Here is a 14,179-nt window from a genome sequence, read left to right as displayed (position 1 = left end):
CCAGAGCCAATTTTTTTTTTTGCCATTTTAATTTAACTTTAAGTCTTGATCTTAAACATCCATCAAAGTCAGTTTCATCTTAAATTAAGAGTACTGGGCTTTACCTGAAGTCTGGCCTACTTTGGAGTCATTCTGACATGTAGTTAGATGGAAGGCAGAGCCTTATCTCAGGGAAGGCAGGGCTCTTTACAAATCTTAGGTAAGGTGTGCTAGTATTGAAGCTGATCTTTGTTTTTAAATATCATTTTACAAAGTTTATATATTGTTGCTTGAGGTCACATGAATACTAGCTAACACAATATGCTATTACATTTAAATTGTACCCAGTGTATAGAACTTTATACTTATCCTATTGATAACAGGTCCAGTTATAGAACATTAAATGGTATAAATAAATCTCCAATATGTTATTTTTATAAGCCTAAAATTACCATGCAACCTTTTGGAGAACACCAGCTTGATATCATTTTTTTAAAGCTTCTATCTTAAAGACTTACATACCTGGAAAATATGAACACATTTAATATACGAAGAAGAGTAATAGTACCACAATTACATTGGTATTTTTATATTAATCAAGTTTAGCTCTTAAAGAAATAACATATTACAATATTGCAAAATAACAGTTGTTGTTTAACCATAGTTGTATAATCCTTAATTCCTTCAAGATTATTTACTCAAAAAACTTACATATATAACCAACTTACACAGATCTTCTTTACATATATAACCAACTTACCTGGGTGTGGGCACTGACAGGAGAAGAGAGGAGTGAGTGGGTGGAGGGGTACCTCAGTACCTGCTACCTTAGCAAGGGGGCAATGATTTGAGGAAGTGTGGTGGTGTAAGTTTAAACCTATATAGCCAATATACACAGACATTCTTTATCACTTGCTTAAACCCTCTTATTTACTTAATCATATAGACTCTTTTATCCAGAAACACATTTTCCTTCTTTTAAATCCATACCTAGAACCTTCTAATTTCTCTTTCCCATCTGTTAACCTCTTCTTTATTCACATTTTGAAACAATCCTTGTAAATTTCTGAATTTAGGCAATTCATAAGATTAATAAGAGATATTTTGTTATTGCAGTACACAATTAATCACATCTGTTTACTGTTTCATGAAAACATGAACAATGTTTAAGTATATAGAATTATACTGTTGTAGGGACAGACAGAGCAAGGCACCTAAGATAGCACCAAAGATAGGGAAACCGTCTTGTTTGGTTGCAACCGGATTCAGAGGGAACATTTCTGCTGTAATCAATTAATTCCCTGAACCCCAAGTTTTGGTAATTTCAGAATTTTGCATCCAGCATGTAAGGGGAGGGGCTTAGAAGTTCAGAGTATGCAGAAGTTCACAAAAAGCAGTTGTTGGTTTTTTTTTTTTTCTGTTCTCTCTGTTCTGGGCAAGTTAACTCTTCAAGGATGCCTGGGAAAGGGAGAGATTTTTCTTCCCTTTCTTTCCTCCCCCTGCCAGCTGTTACAATGGAGCCCAGTTGGTAACACCCTTATCTTAGAAATGTAGTCATTACTGTGAATCCCAGCTCAAGGCCAGAGGTCTTGTTTACATATTTTTGTGAAAAACTAGTAAGGGGGTGTCCAGCACCTGGAGTGCTTTTTCCCAGCCAGTGGCCAAGTAAAACAGAGCAACATGAAAAGAGGAAGTTTATCTACATTGAACTCTTTTGTAGAGATTCTTTTGCTGAAAGTCCTAAATCAACCATGGTGAATATTTCTGGAGAAGGTCAGTTAAGACTTTTCTGTGGGCCTGGTAGGGAGGGGGAAGAAGGGAAGGCAGGGCTGAGAGCAGCTCCTGTGTATCTGAGAATGAGGAAGGAGATGTAAAAGAAAAATGGGAAAGGGGTTTGGGATTTTCCCTAGCAACAAAAACTTGAGCAGTAGAACAGGTAGTGCAGAGGGGAGGATGGGAGTGAATATCTTAAAAAGCTTATAAAGGACAATACTTAGTAACCTTGTTTTCAGTGATGACAAAACAACTTTAAAGGCCATTTTCACCAGATCTCCAATAGGGGTCTGAGGGCACTCCTCAGCTCATTTGAGCTTTGGGTTAGCTACTAAGAGGACCTGGTGGGACCCAGGTGTGGGCACTGACAGGAGAAGAGAGGAGTGAGTGGGTGGAGGGGTACCTCAGTACCTGCTACCTTAGCAAGGGGGCAATGGTTTGAGGAAGGGTGATGGTGTAAGTTTTTGATCTAGTATTTGGAGGGGAAAAAGCAGGTTACTGAGGTGGGAGTGTTGGTGGAGAGTCTGGGGCAGAAGGCTAAAGGTGAGGACCTATTCAAGCCAGGCGATAGGGTGGAGGTTGATTAGCAGGGTCAAAAGTAGTGGATGAGTCTGGAGGAGGAGAAAGTTGGGGATCGGTGGTTGGGGGAGTTGGTTTGCAAGCTAGAAGAATTTGTAGAGGTTTGCAAGAGGTGCAGAGAGCAGGATTAGATTGGAGCAAGAAAAAAGCCTGGACATAAAGGATGTTTACCCATTTTTTTTTTGAATGCTCACAGTAATTGTAGAGATCCCTTAGAATGGAGGGATCCAGGGACCCAAAAGGGGATCATTTATTTTGGTTGTCTAAGGGATAAGTGAGCCAATCTGGGTGCTCTATTTTATCAATTTTTTGGGTTTGATATCTGGTTTCAAGGAGAAGGTTTTGAGGTTATCCAAGAGACATTGTAGAGGAAAGTCAACCGGCAGAGAGGACATATTACCCATGTTGCAAACATAGTATAAGGGAGAGGGAAGAAAACACAAACGTAGCATAGAAGAGAGGGAAGGAGACACAAAGAGAGTATAAGAGAGAAGGAGGAAATTGATTTATTGGCAAAAGAGGCATCCCCGCTAGAGCCAAAAATCAGAAGTGCCTTAGTGGCAGATTTGAGCTGCATAGATTGGTCGTCACCAAATCCTGACAGTCGAAGCTTTCATCCTGGGAAACTACCAGCTGGGAAGGGAAGGGGATAATTTTGAACCCAAAAGTCTAATCTGCCCAAGGAAGGAGTCCCTGAGGCCACCATAGCCTTGAAGGCTGTGGTGTGGTGTTTTCCTCCCTATGGGTGGGCAAAGAGGTTTGCCAAACAATCAACGGTCAAATCCTCCCAACACCACCATTGGGTTTAGGACTCCAGGAAGGGGAAATTCACCAATTGAAGGCCAGAGGTGGATGGATTTCTGGTAGTTGAAAAAATGGGTTCAGGCCATCCGGTAAGTGCCACTTCCAAAGGAAGAGGGACCCAAAAGTGGGTTTGAACCCTTTTCCTGGGTTTTGGCACCAATGAAAGGAAAGTGACCACAACACTCAGAGAAACCAAGAGAGCTTTATTGCAGTAGTGCAACAAAGGAGAAGAGAGAGAGAGAGAGAGAGAGAGAGAGAGAGAGAGAGAGAGAGAGAGAGAGAGCACAAGAGAGAGGGGCCCAGCAAGAGGGAGTTTTTACACCCCAAATCTAATAGGGTCTCTGAGTTTGCAACTGCCTTGTTGGCACACAAGGGGGTTAAGTGCTTAGCCTTGAGCTGTGGGTTGACTGTTCAGCCTTGAGCAGGGGGGGGGTGAAGTGAAGTGTTCAGTGAAGCGGGGGGCTTGGGCATTTGGGCTTGAAGCAAACAGGTGATAACCAGACAGAGGGTTTGAGTGGTTATGTCGTCCTGCAGCTAACTTTGTTTGGCATGCCCTGCAGACAGCTTACTCAGCCTGTCTTGCACCCAATACCCTTAACTATCAGGTCAGCCAACTGGTCAAATTGGGAATAGACCCTAGGGGCCCCTCCCACAGATGTATGTATCCATTGAGGAGGCTCACCTAACTGGGTAATGGTGGCCGAAGAAAGCTCCGAGCTGGGGAGGATCCAAAGACAGAGGGGGCATTGGGGCCTCTAGCAAGCCAATTGTGCTGCATTTAAGGCTGACTGAATCTTTTGGAATAGCAATTGATGCGATGGAGTCATTGTGATGACATCTGTGGAGACTTTATCTCTTAAAGAGTCGAAAAGCGGAAGCAGGTCTTCTGTAAGCAGGTGAAGCCAAGGCCTTAACCAGTTGAGTTCACCCAACAGTTTTTGTAATTTCACCAAGGAATAGGATGACTGGAAAAGTAATTGAGGCTTAAGGGGACAGACAGAATCCAACCTAAGTTTGGCCCCTAGAATTTTAAAAGGGGGGTAAGGTCTAGACCTTGTCGTTACATATATGTAATCCTCCTTTCTGTAAGAGAGTCTGGAGTTCCTTATAGGCGGAGCCTATCACTTTGGCATCTGCTGCCCCAATAATGATGTCATTCATGTAAACATATAGAATTATGACCGATCACCTTCAAAGGGGTTGCAGGACTTGTGAAACATAATGTTGACAAAAAGCTGGACTGTTAGCCATGCCCTGGGGTAACACCACCCACTCATATCTTTGGTCTGGCCCCTGGAATTTAACAGAGGGAACAGAGAAGGCAAACTTTTTGCATCCTGGGGATCAAGGGGAACAGAAAAGAAGCAATCCTTGATATCAATCACAATGAGAGTCAAATCCTGAATGATGGAGGGGATCCACGGTAGCCCTCACAAGGGGGTACCAATGGGAATCATCCACTCATTAATCTTTCGTATGTCCTGTAATATTCTCCATTTCCCTGTCCTTTTGTATGACAAATATGGGACTATTCCAAGGGCTCAGGGAGGGCCTAGTATGCCCTAGAGTCAGTTGTTCTGATATTATCTCTTTTAACTTTTGTAGTTTATCTAGGGGAAGCAGCCACTGTTCCACCCATACTGGAGGGCCCCGGAGCCAAGGAATGGTGGGGACCGTAGAAACAGTGGCTTCTAGGATTGGGGGTGAGGTCTCACACGAGGTGCAGGAGTGTTCCACCTTGATGTCTCAAAAAGTGGATCCCCCCAGTAATTGCTAAGGGAGCCTGATAGGCCAAACTGTTGTTGGTACTCCTCTTCCTCTAGGATATCATCATATATCCCTTTGTGATCTGTGGTGATGAACACCTCAGCTTCCGCAAAAATATTCTGTCCCAGCAGATTAGCTGTCAGGCCAGACACCACCAGAGGGTGTACTTCTCCCTGACTACCATCTACATCCTTCCAAGTAAGCCAACCCTTGGTTTCTTCAGAACTTGTATCACCTCCCACCCCCAATATCTGAGGTCCGGGAATCAGCTTCCATTGGGGAGGGGAACCTCCTCTTTCCTTAATACTGTCCAATCCACTTCAGTGTCAATCAAGAGATGGCCCTTCGGTGGAGTTGTCATTTGGTATCTTCATCTTTCAGCACTTGGTGGAGGCTTCGTTTTCCCTGCTATAAAGATATCTATTTTTGGCCTAATTCCCGGGATTATTGGAACTGTCCAGTGGGCCCTAGGCGGGCCACTAGGCAGAGTGCCTCCTTTGGGTGATGGGGCTGGAGGGTGCCCTGTTATTAGTTTAAAAGCTTCCCCTCAATATCAAATTTGGACTTACAATCCCTCTGTCAATGGAATCCCTTTCTACATCAGGGGCAAGGCGTCTTAGGTGGAGTTTGCCCTTTAGCTGGGCCTGAGGGTCATCCCTGTGGGGCACCAGGTCTTATTCAGCCTGTAGGTGACTCTGTCTTGAAGTGGCCCTGTTGACCACACCCATAACAAACCCCTTTCCCAGCGCCACTGGAAGAAGCGAGGGGGATAGTAAGGGCCTCAACAAGCGAAGCCATTTGGGCCTGCGAGGCCTTGACCAACAACTGTGATTGATGGGCCTGAGTACCGACATCCTTAGTGGCCACTATCCGCCTCTCCATAGGTCTGTCCTTAATCCCCGCACAGGCTAGTTTGTGGTCATCCCTTCCCAGACCAGCATCTTGACAAACTGATCCCGAAGGGGCCCTGGGGGGAATTTCCTTTGGAGGCTCTTTTCCACCCTCTCCATGAAGGTGGCAAGATCCTTGCTAGTGTAAAGAATGGTCAAAAAAGCTCTGTAAACTCAACAAGCCAAAACAACCGTTTACCTGTCCGAGATTTTATTAGCAGGACTGTAGCAGCCAGTCACAGAAGAGAAGGAGGTCGAGAGACAAGAGAGAAGAGAGAAGAGAGGGAGAGGAAGAGAAGAGAAGAGGGAGAGAGAGGGGGAGAGTAAGAGATGAAGAGTAAGAGAGACAGCACGAACAGGGTGTTGATATTTATGGGCTTAACACAGGATGAGGAGGAGCAAGGCGAGTGGGCTGTTACTTCTTCATTGGCTGAGAGTTTGAGCCACTTCAGGGATTGGAGGTGCACCATTCAAAGTTCACACCCTTCACAGGGATTGGAGGTGATGGTTTGCGCTCCATTCAGTGAGTCATGGACATGAGTTCCCGGAAGAGAAGCACTCCAGTGCCGAAGTCTGGCTTGGCACAAATCAGGAGCCACTTGTCAAAAAGAAACTAACTTTATTTCTAGAACTACAAACGCCAAACAAAACAGCTCCAGGGAAAAACCCTCAGAGCCCAACTGCCACCACCGGCTTCCACAAGCCTCTCTCTCCCACACCAGCCTTTCAACCTCCCACAATCCTCCTCCTCTTGAGGCCGATTGGCTGGGTTGCGTGGGCAGAGCCAAAGAAGTCACCCAATGAGCAGCTCCGTGGAGGAGCCAATCAGCTAGATGTTGCTGGGGCAGCTGTGAGCCAATCATCAGCTGGCAGTCTGAAGGGCAGGGAAACAGCCCAATGAACATCACCGCAGAGGAGCCAATCAGCTAGATGTTGCTGGGGCAGTCTGAAGCTTGCTGGCAGCTGGAAGTTTGCTGGGGCCCCTTTGGCTGTGGCTCTCAACATCTCCCCCTCTCTGTTTAAACAACAAGCATGTGGCTTATGGACCGTGCCTGCCTTAGGTTGTCCAATACATATGGTCCTTACCCGTCTTCGGATGAGCTGACCTCAGGGCGTCAGCCTCCTGTCTTAGGTTGGTACCATTGTAATTGGATCTTACCCGTCATTGACTACCGGTCCAGTACAGCCACACCTGTGGAGAGGTCTCAGCGGGGGGGGGGGGGGGGTGAGGTTCTTTGCCTCACCTCTGTTGACCCCCAAATTTTAGCTGAATGATCATGACAAGCAGAAGCGAGGAAGATATACCAAGTCAATTGACGGCTCCTTTTGGGAAAATTGTACCACCGATGATATCATCAGCAAAAATACCCCAACACTACCACAAGTCGCTGCACCAACAGATAGTTCACAATGCATACAAGTGACACATAGTTCTGTAAGCAGTTCAGTGCAAGTTCTGTAAGCAGTTCAGTGATGGCTATTGCAGAAACTGTAGATTAGTTTTATCTTTGTCTTCACCGACACAGGGATGAAGATAGGAATTCTGGCAATAATGACTAAAGAAAAAATTAGGTAACATTCCAGAAGACACTAAAAGAAAACAATTTTCTTAACAATTTATATTATCTTCATCGGCACTGGGATGAAGATAGAAATTCTGGCAATAATGGCTAAAGAAAAAATTAGGTAACATTCCAGAAGACACTAAAAGAAAACAATTTTCTTAACAATTTATATTATCTTCATCTGAAGATAGAAATTCTGGCAATAATGGCTAAAGAAAAAATTAGGTAACATTTCAGAAGGCACTAAAAGAAAACAATTTTCTTAACAATTTACATTATAGTGAAGAGAATTATTAAATATAATGAAAACGAAAGGTGAGAGTAAACAAACAGATCTGTTAACCTCCTTTTTTGTTTACATATTAAAACAATTCTTAACAGTTATTTACCCAATTTAAATTAAACCATTTAAATCACGTGAATAAAAAAAAATTTGGATCCATCTTTTCATGAGCGCTCATCATATATGATATATGGAAATACGTACATTGGACATACGTACATTCAAACATATAACACAAAACACAAGTGTGCACACATAATATAATACATACAACACATAACATAATAATAAAGGCCTTATAACTTTTTACAGGTAAAATCTCTATTGCAATGTTTAAAAACTCTATAGTCAAAAAAAAATAGAACTGATCAGCAAAACATTAACCTAGGTCTGTATGAGCTCAAAAAAATAAAATAGAACTTCATGATATGGGAAAGGGCAATAATAAAATAGATATTGAAAAAAGCATCCTGGTTCTGTCGCAGATGTAAGGATAGCCAAATTGGAGTTTTGGATATCAGCTATTATGGATTTGAGCTAAATCATCTTCTTTTTGGTCTGTAGAAATCGCTTTAGTTAATCTCTCTGGAATCCAAATCGGCTGCTGTTCTCCCTGTGGAAACACAAAAACAGACCCCCGACTCCAGACAATCACTGGGTCAGGATTTTAGTTAATCTCTCCGGAATCCAAATCAGCTGCTGTTCTCCCTGTGGAAACACATAAACAGGCCCCCGACTCCAGACAATCACTGGGTCAGAACCTTGGTTAATCTCTCTGAAATCCAAATCGGCTGCTGTTCTGGGTCAGAACCTTGGTTAATCTCTCTGGAATCCAAATCGGCTGCTGTTCTTCCTGTGGAAACACACAAACAGACCCCCGATTCCAGACAATTACTGGGTCAGGACCTTTCCATTGTCCTGTTAGAATATCTTTCCAAAGTACCTTGGGCTTATGTACATTTTTTGGACACATATGCCTTTCTGCAGCACTAAGTCCTGATGAATCCAAATTTAAAAAGTTTAGAGTAAAAAGCGTTATTTTAAGTTTATCTTTGGGGAATATATACCCCTTCCCAATTCCATCTTTTTGCTTTAATAAGTACATTTTAATAGTTTGATGAGCTCTTTCAACTATGCCTTGTCCCTGTGGATTGTATGGGATTCCTGTTATATGAGTAATGCCAAATGATGAGCAAAATTGTTTAAAAGAAGTAGACGTATAACCAGGGGCATTATCTGTTTTTAACTGTTTTGGAATGCCCACAGTGGCAAAATTTTGTAAGCAATGAGCTATAACATCTTTAGTTTTTTCGCCGGCATGAAGGGAGCCCATCAAAAATCCAGAAGAAGTATCAACTGTAACATGCAAATATTTTAATTTTCCAAATTCTGGCAAGTGTGTGACGTCCATCTGCCAAATATGGTTAGGCATCAATCCTCTAGGATTGACTCCAAGATTAACTTGTGGTAAAAAGGTCACACAATTTTGACATTGTTTTATTATTTGTCTAGCTTGTTCCTTAGTTATTTTAAAACGCTTTTGTAAAGTATTAGCATTGACATGGAATCTTTCATGAAAATTTATAGCTTCTTCTAGTACAGAGAAAATATGTATGTCACGTGTAGTTTTATCTGCTAAATCATTGCCTAAACTAAGGGCTCCAGGCAATCCTGTATGTGCCCTGATATGTCCTATAAAGAATGGATCTTTTCTGTCCCAGATTAAACTTTGTATAGTGGAAAACAAAGAGAAAACAGTAGAAGAAGGGGAAATCCTACCAGCATCTTCAAGGGATACTATAGCATTAACTATATACTGGCTATCAGAAAATAAATTAAATACAGAATCTTTAAACATCACAAAAGTTTGTAATACTGCATTAAGCTCTACCTTTTGAGCTGATTGTTTGGGTACTAAAAATGTAAAAGTTTGATCAGGTGTAACTATTGCTGCTGTACCATTATTTGACCCATCAGTGAATATATTTGGAGCATTCATGATAGGTGTTTTTCTTGTCATTTTTGGAAAAATTACAGGATGCAATGACCAAAAAGACAATAAAGGATTAGATGGTAAGTGGTTATCAAATGAAACATTAGATTTGCACATTATTATTGCCCAAGTATTTAACTCATTAGCTAATTCATCAATTTGATTCATAGTATATGGAGTAATAATTTTATGGGGAGAAATTCCAAACACTGCCTTTGCTGTTTTTATTCCTTTGAGTATTAATTGTCCTACAGCCTCAGGATATCTAGTAAGAATAGTGTTAGGAGAATAAGATAAATGTATCCATAATAATGGACCTTCTTGCCAAAATACTCCTGTAGGAATATTTTTTGTTGGTAGTACAATAAATAATAAAGGCAAACTTATATCAATTCTATCCAAATGCATATTTTCCATATATGTTTCAATGATTTTTAATGCCTTTCTTGCTTCAGGCGTTAACATTCGGGGTGAATTTGGATCTGATGGACCTTTTAGGATATCAAATAAAGGTCCCAATTCTCCTGTTGGAATACCTAGATAAGGCCTTATCCAATTTATGTCTCCTAATAACTTTTGAAAGTCATTAAGTGATTTGAGTTGATCTACTCGTATTTGAATTTTTGGTGGACGGACCATGGTTGAGGATAATAGAACTCCTAAATAATTAATTGGAAAATTTAATTGTACTTTATCTATTGCTATCTCTAGATTATAATTTTTTAATAAGTTTGTAAGTGTGGCATAACATTCTAGCAATGTGTTTTTAGCTTTGTGTGCCAATAACACATCATCCATATAGTGAAATATTTGTAGTTCAGGATTTTGATTTCTAAGTGGCTGGATTACTTTGTTAACATAAATTTGACACATAGTTGGGCTGTTAGCCATCCCTTGAGGGAGTACTTTCCATTCATATCTCTGATCAGGACCTTCATGATTTAGTGCAGGGATAGTAAATGCAAAACGTGGACTATCCTCAGGATGAATTGGAATTGAAAAAAAACAATCTTTAATATCTATAACTAAAACATACCAAGTTTTTGGCAAAGCAGACAATTGAGGAATCCCCGATTGAGCAGGTCCCATAATGACCATTTCATTGTTAATGGCTCTTAAATCTTGCAGTAATCTCCATTTACCAGATTTCTTTTTGATGACAAAAATGGGAGTATTATGGGGAGATACAGAAGGTTGTATATGTCCTTCCGCTAATTGTTGTTTGACCAGATCATGGGCTACTTGTGTCTTTTCTTTAGTCAAGGGCCACTGAGGAACCCATACTGGTCTTTCTGATTTCCATGTAATTTTTATTGTCTCAGTGGCCCTTTGTGAAAATCCAACCCATGTCTGTCTGTTCCTTGATCTATTTGTATTGGTGCTGCTATACATTGTTCTTGTCTTTCTAATCTTTTTCCTTTCCTAAAACCTTGTCTAGCCATAATAGTGGGTGCATTTTGATTGATATTATTTGTTAATGTCAAACCTAATTGATCTAAGACATCTCGTCCCCATAAATTTACGGGAAGATGATCCAATACATATGGCTGTATAGTTCCTTCACATCCTTCAGGATCCTTCCAATCTAATAGCATTGCACTTCTATCGGGATTAGTCGCCACTCCTAGGCCTCGAAGCGATTGAGTGGCTTGTTGTAATGGCCAATGTTTTGGCCATTCTTGACGAGAGATGATGCTAAGATCTGCACCTGTATCCAGTAGCCCATTAAATTCATGTCCTTGAATATTTAGTTTTAGCATGGGGCGAGAATCTAAATTTAAAGAAAGCATAGCCCAATCTACACCTGTGGAGCCTAATCCCTTGGAACCTCTTTCTACAACATGACTGGAAAATTTATCATGTAGGCTTGGTATTATTAGTAACTGTGCTATTCTATCTCCTGGTGAAATTACTGATATACCCTTTGGAGAACTGGCTATAATTTTTATTTCACCTTCATAATTGGAATCCCCAGGACTTATCAAAAGTCCTTTTAGAGTAGAAGAGCTGCGTCCCAATAATAAGCCTACTGTTCCTTTGGGAAGAGGTCCTTTTACCCCTGTGGGAATGATTTGAACTCCCATCTCTGGAGTTAGTACTGATTTGGTGGAGGCGCAGATGTCCAACCCTGCGCTCCCTCTGGTTTGTCTGATGAGGGATCTGATGTGCTGGGCACTACCCTGATGGGGTTGCTGGGGTTGCTGGGTTCCTCCAGTGCTCCGTATATTTGTGGTTTGGGGCCCCGGAGCATTGGGGCCCCCTGTCCATTTTTTGGCAACGGAGCCCGATGCCTTTGTCCACGATATTGTGGATAAACACCTTGTCCTTGTTCGTTTTTTGATAATGGAGTACCCTCTATGGTGGTTTGAGGACGGTATTCATTAGCCCAATATAATGGAGTACCCTCTATGGTGGTTTGAGAACGGCATTCATTAGCCCAATGTCTCCCTCTACGGCATCGTGGGCAAATACCCGGTATTCTACTTGTTTGATACCTAGTTTTGTTAAACCCTCCTCCTATGGGGCAATTCCTTTTAAAATGTCCTGTTTGTTGACAATTGTAGCATGTTCTTGGCCTGGCATCTAAAGCCTGTTTTACTGCAGCTGCCACAATTTGCCCTTGTTCATTAATGTCTCTGGCATCTAAAACCTGTTTTACTGCAGCTGCCACAATTTGCCCTTGTTCATTAATGTCTCTGGCATCTAAAGCCTGTTTTACTGCAGCTGCCACAATTTGCCCTTGTTCATTAATGTCTCTGGCATCTAAAGCTTGTTTTACTGCAGCTGCCACAATTTGCCCTTGTTCATTAATGTCTCTACATAATTTAATATATGTGTTTAAATCTTCATGTTTCCATGGTCTAATGATATCTCTACACCAACGATTCGCTTGGTCATAAGCCAGTTGTTTTATAAATGGCATTGCTTGTTCTGTATTCCCAAAAACTCTGGTAGCTGTTTGAATAAGCCTATCTACAAATTCAGCGTAAGGTTCATTAGCTCCTTGTATTATCTTAGATAATTGACCTTGTAAACCTCCAGGTTCTTGTAAAGACTTCCATGCCCTAACTGCATCTACAGCAATTTGTAAATATACACCAGGATCATATGCAAGTTGTTGCTGCCGATCCTCATAAGGTCCCTTTCCTAACAACATATCTAGATTTCTCTGAGGATAACCAGCTGCTGCATTTCGACTAGCCGTCTCCTTGCAAAATTCCTCATTGGCAACCTTCCATAACAGGTATTGTCCTCCATTTAGCACAGCTTTACACAAACTAGCCCAATCTGCTGGCGTCATGCTTAAGTTGGTAATGGATTCGACCAAGCTTACAGTGAAGGGTGCTTGAGGACCATAGGTTGTTACAGCCTCTTTTAGCTCCTTCACTGATTTGAAATTTAAACCCTGGTAAGTTCGCTGCCCTCCTACCTCAAATACAGGGCATACTTGAGATCCTGTCTCAGGATCCAAACTATCAACTGCGGGGGTTGGGAGTCTCTTAGCATATGGAGGTGGTGCTGTTGATTGGACACTTATGCCCTCTGGTGATAGAGTGCTGTTAGTAGCAGTCTCCTGTAGAGGTGGCGCTGTTGGTTGAACACTTACGCCCTCTGGTGATAGAATGCTGTTAGTAGCAGTCTCCTGTAGAGGCGGTGCTGTTGGTTGGACACTTACGCTCTCTAATAAAAGGGTCTTATTAGCAGTCACCTGTTTTAACTTTTCCCCTGATAGATTTTTCTGCTCTAAACTTCCTTCCTCTGTCTCACTATCTCGAAAGACCTTCTCTTTTACTTGAATCTTTTCCTCTTTCTGACTAACTTGAGAGACTTCCTCTTCTACTTGAATCAATATGTCTTCTTCTTCCTCTACCTCTGTCTGAACGGAAGGCTTTGGACTAAGCAAACTAGATACCAACGTCCACAATGACAATGTGCCAACTGGCAGAGTCCCTGGGTAGTTCTTTTCTATTCTTTTTAAATCTTCACCATGATGGTTCCATTGTGATATATCTAACAACTCCTCCTTAAAAAGCCATGGGCTATATTCTTGTATTACATCAACGTATGCCCTGACTGCTCTTGGTTTTACTGGGAAGCTTCCTTCCTCTAACAATTTACTTAACACTCTTTCGGTTTGTTTTTTACTAATTGCTGATCCCGTATTTCTACTATAATACAACCCAACAAGATGACGCCAAACAAAACCGAGACAGAATCCAATAAAAAGGGAACCACACAAAATCATTATAACAGCCTTTCTATCCTCCTGACATATGTATCCGTCCTTTCTCCCTATCTGTTCCTCAAACGCAAATAGTTTTTCCTCAGATGTGAGTGGTTTTTCTTCCCTCTCACTCATCTCCAGGGACAGGCAAGTTAAAACAAAAACGAAGCAAAACAAAAGAGTAAACTTAGAATGGCTACCCATCCTCTCGCCCTGCCCTCAGGGGCGAGCAGTTTACTTACCCTCAGTTGCTCCCCGTACGGGCCACCAAATGCCGAAGTCTGGCTTGGCACAAATCAGGAGCCACTTGTCAAAAAGAAA

At 41.8% G+C, this 14,179-nt stretch overlaps 1 long non-coding RNA gene across 7 annotated transcripts in view; it reads left to right on the top strand.

Moving 5' to 3' along the window:
- Nucleotides 1–608: 608 nt before the first annotated feature.
- Nucleotides 609–14,179, top strand: part of LOC144375158 (uncharacterized) — a 31,488-nt gene continuing 17,917 nt past the window's right edge. Inside the window, exon 1 of one of the 7 annotated variants that reach the window (XR_013434635.1) lies at nt 609–1,752. This is a non-coding gene — a long non-coding RNA (uncharacterized LOC144375158). The remainder of the gene's footprint in view (nt 1,753–14,179) is intronic. The other 6 variants (XR_013434634.1, XR_013434633.1, XR_013434632.1 and 3 more) reach the window with 6 other exon arrangements.

Source organism: Ictidomys tridecemlineatus, chromosome 2 (genome assembly GCF_052094955.1).
Source record: "Ictidomys tridecemlineatus isolate mIctTri1 chromosome 2, mIctTri1.hap1, whole genome shotgun sequence".
NCBI classification, from domain to species: Eukaryota; Metazoa; Chordata; class Mammalia; order Rodentia; family Sciuridae; genus Ictidomys; species Ictidomys tridecemlineatus.
Note: the sequence above shows the minus strand (reverse complement) of the source record. Positions and strands in the feature narration are given on the sequence as shown.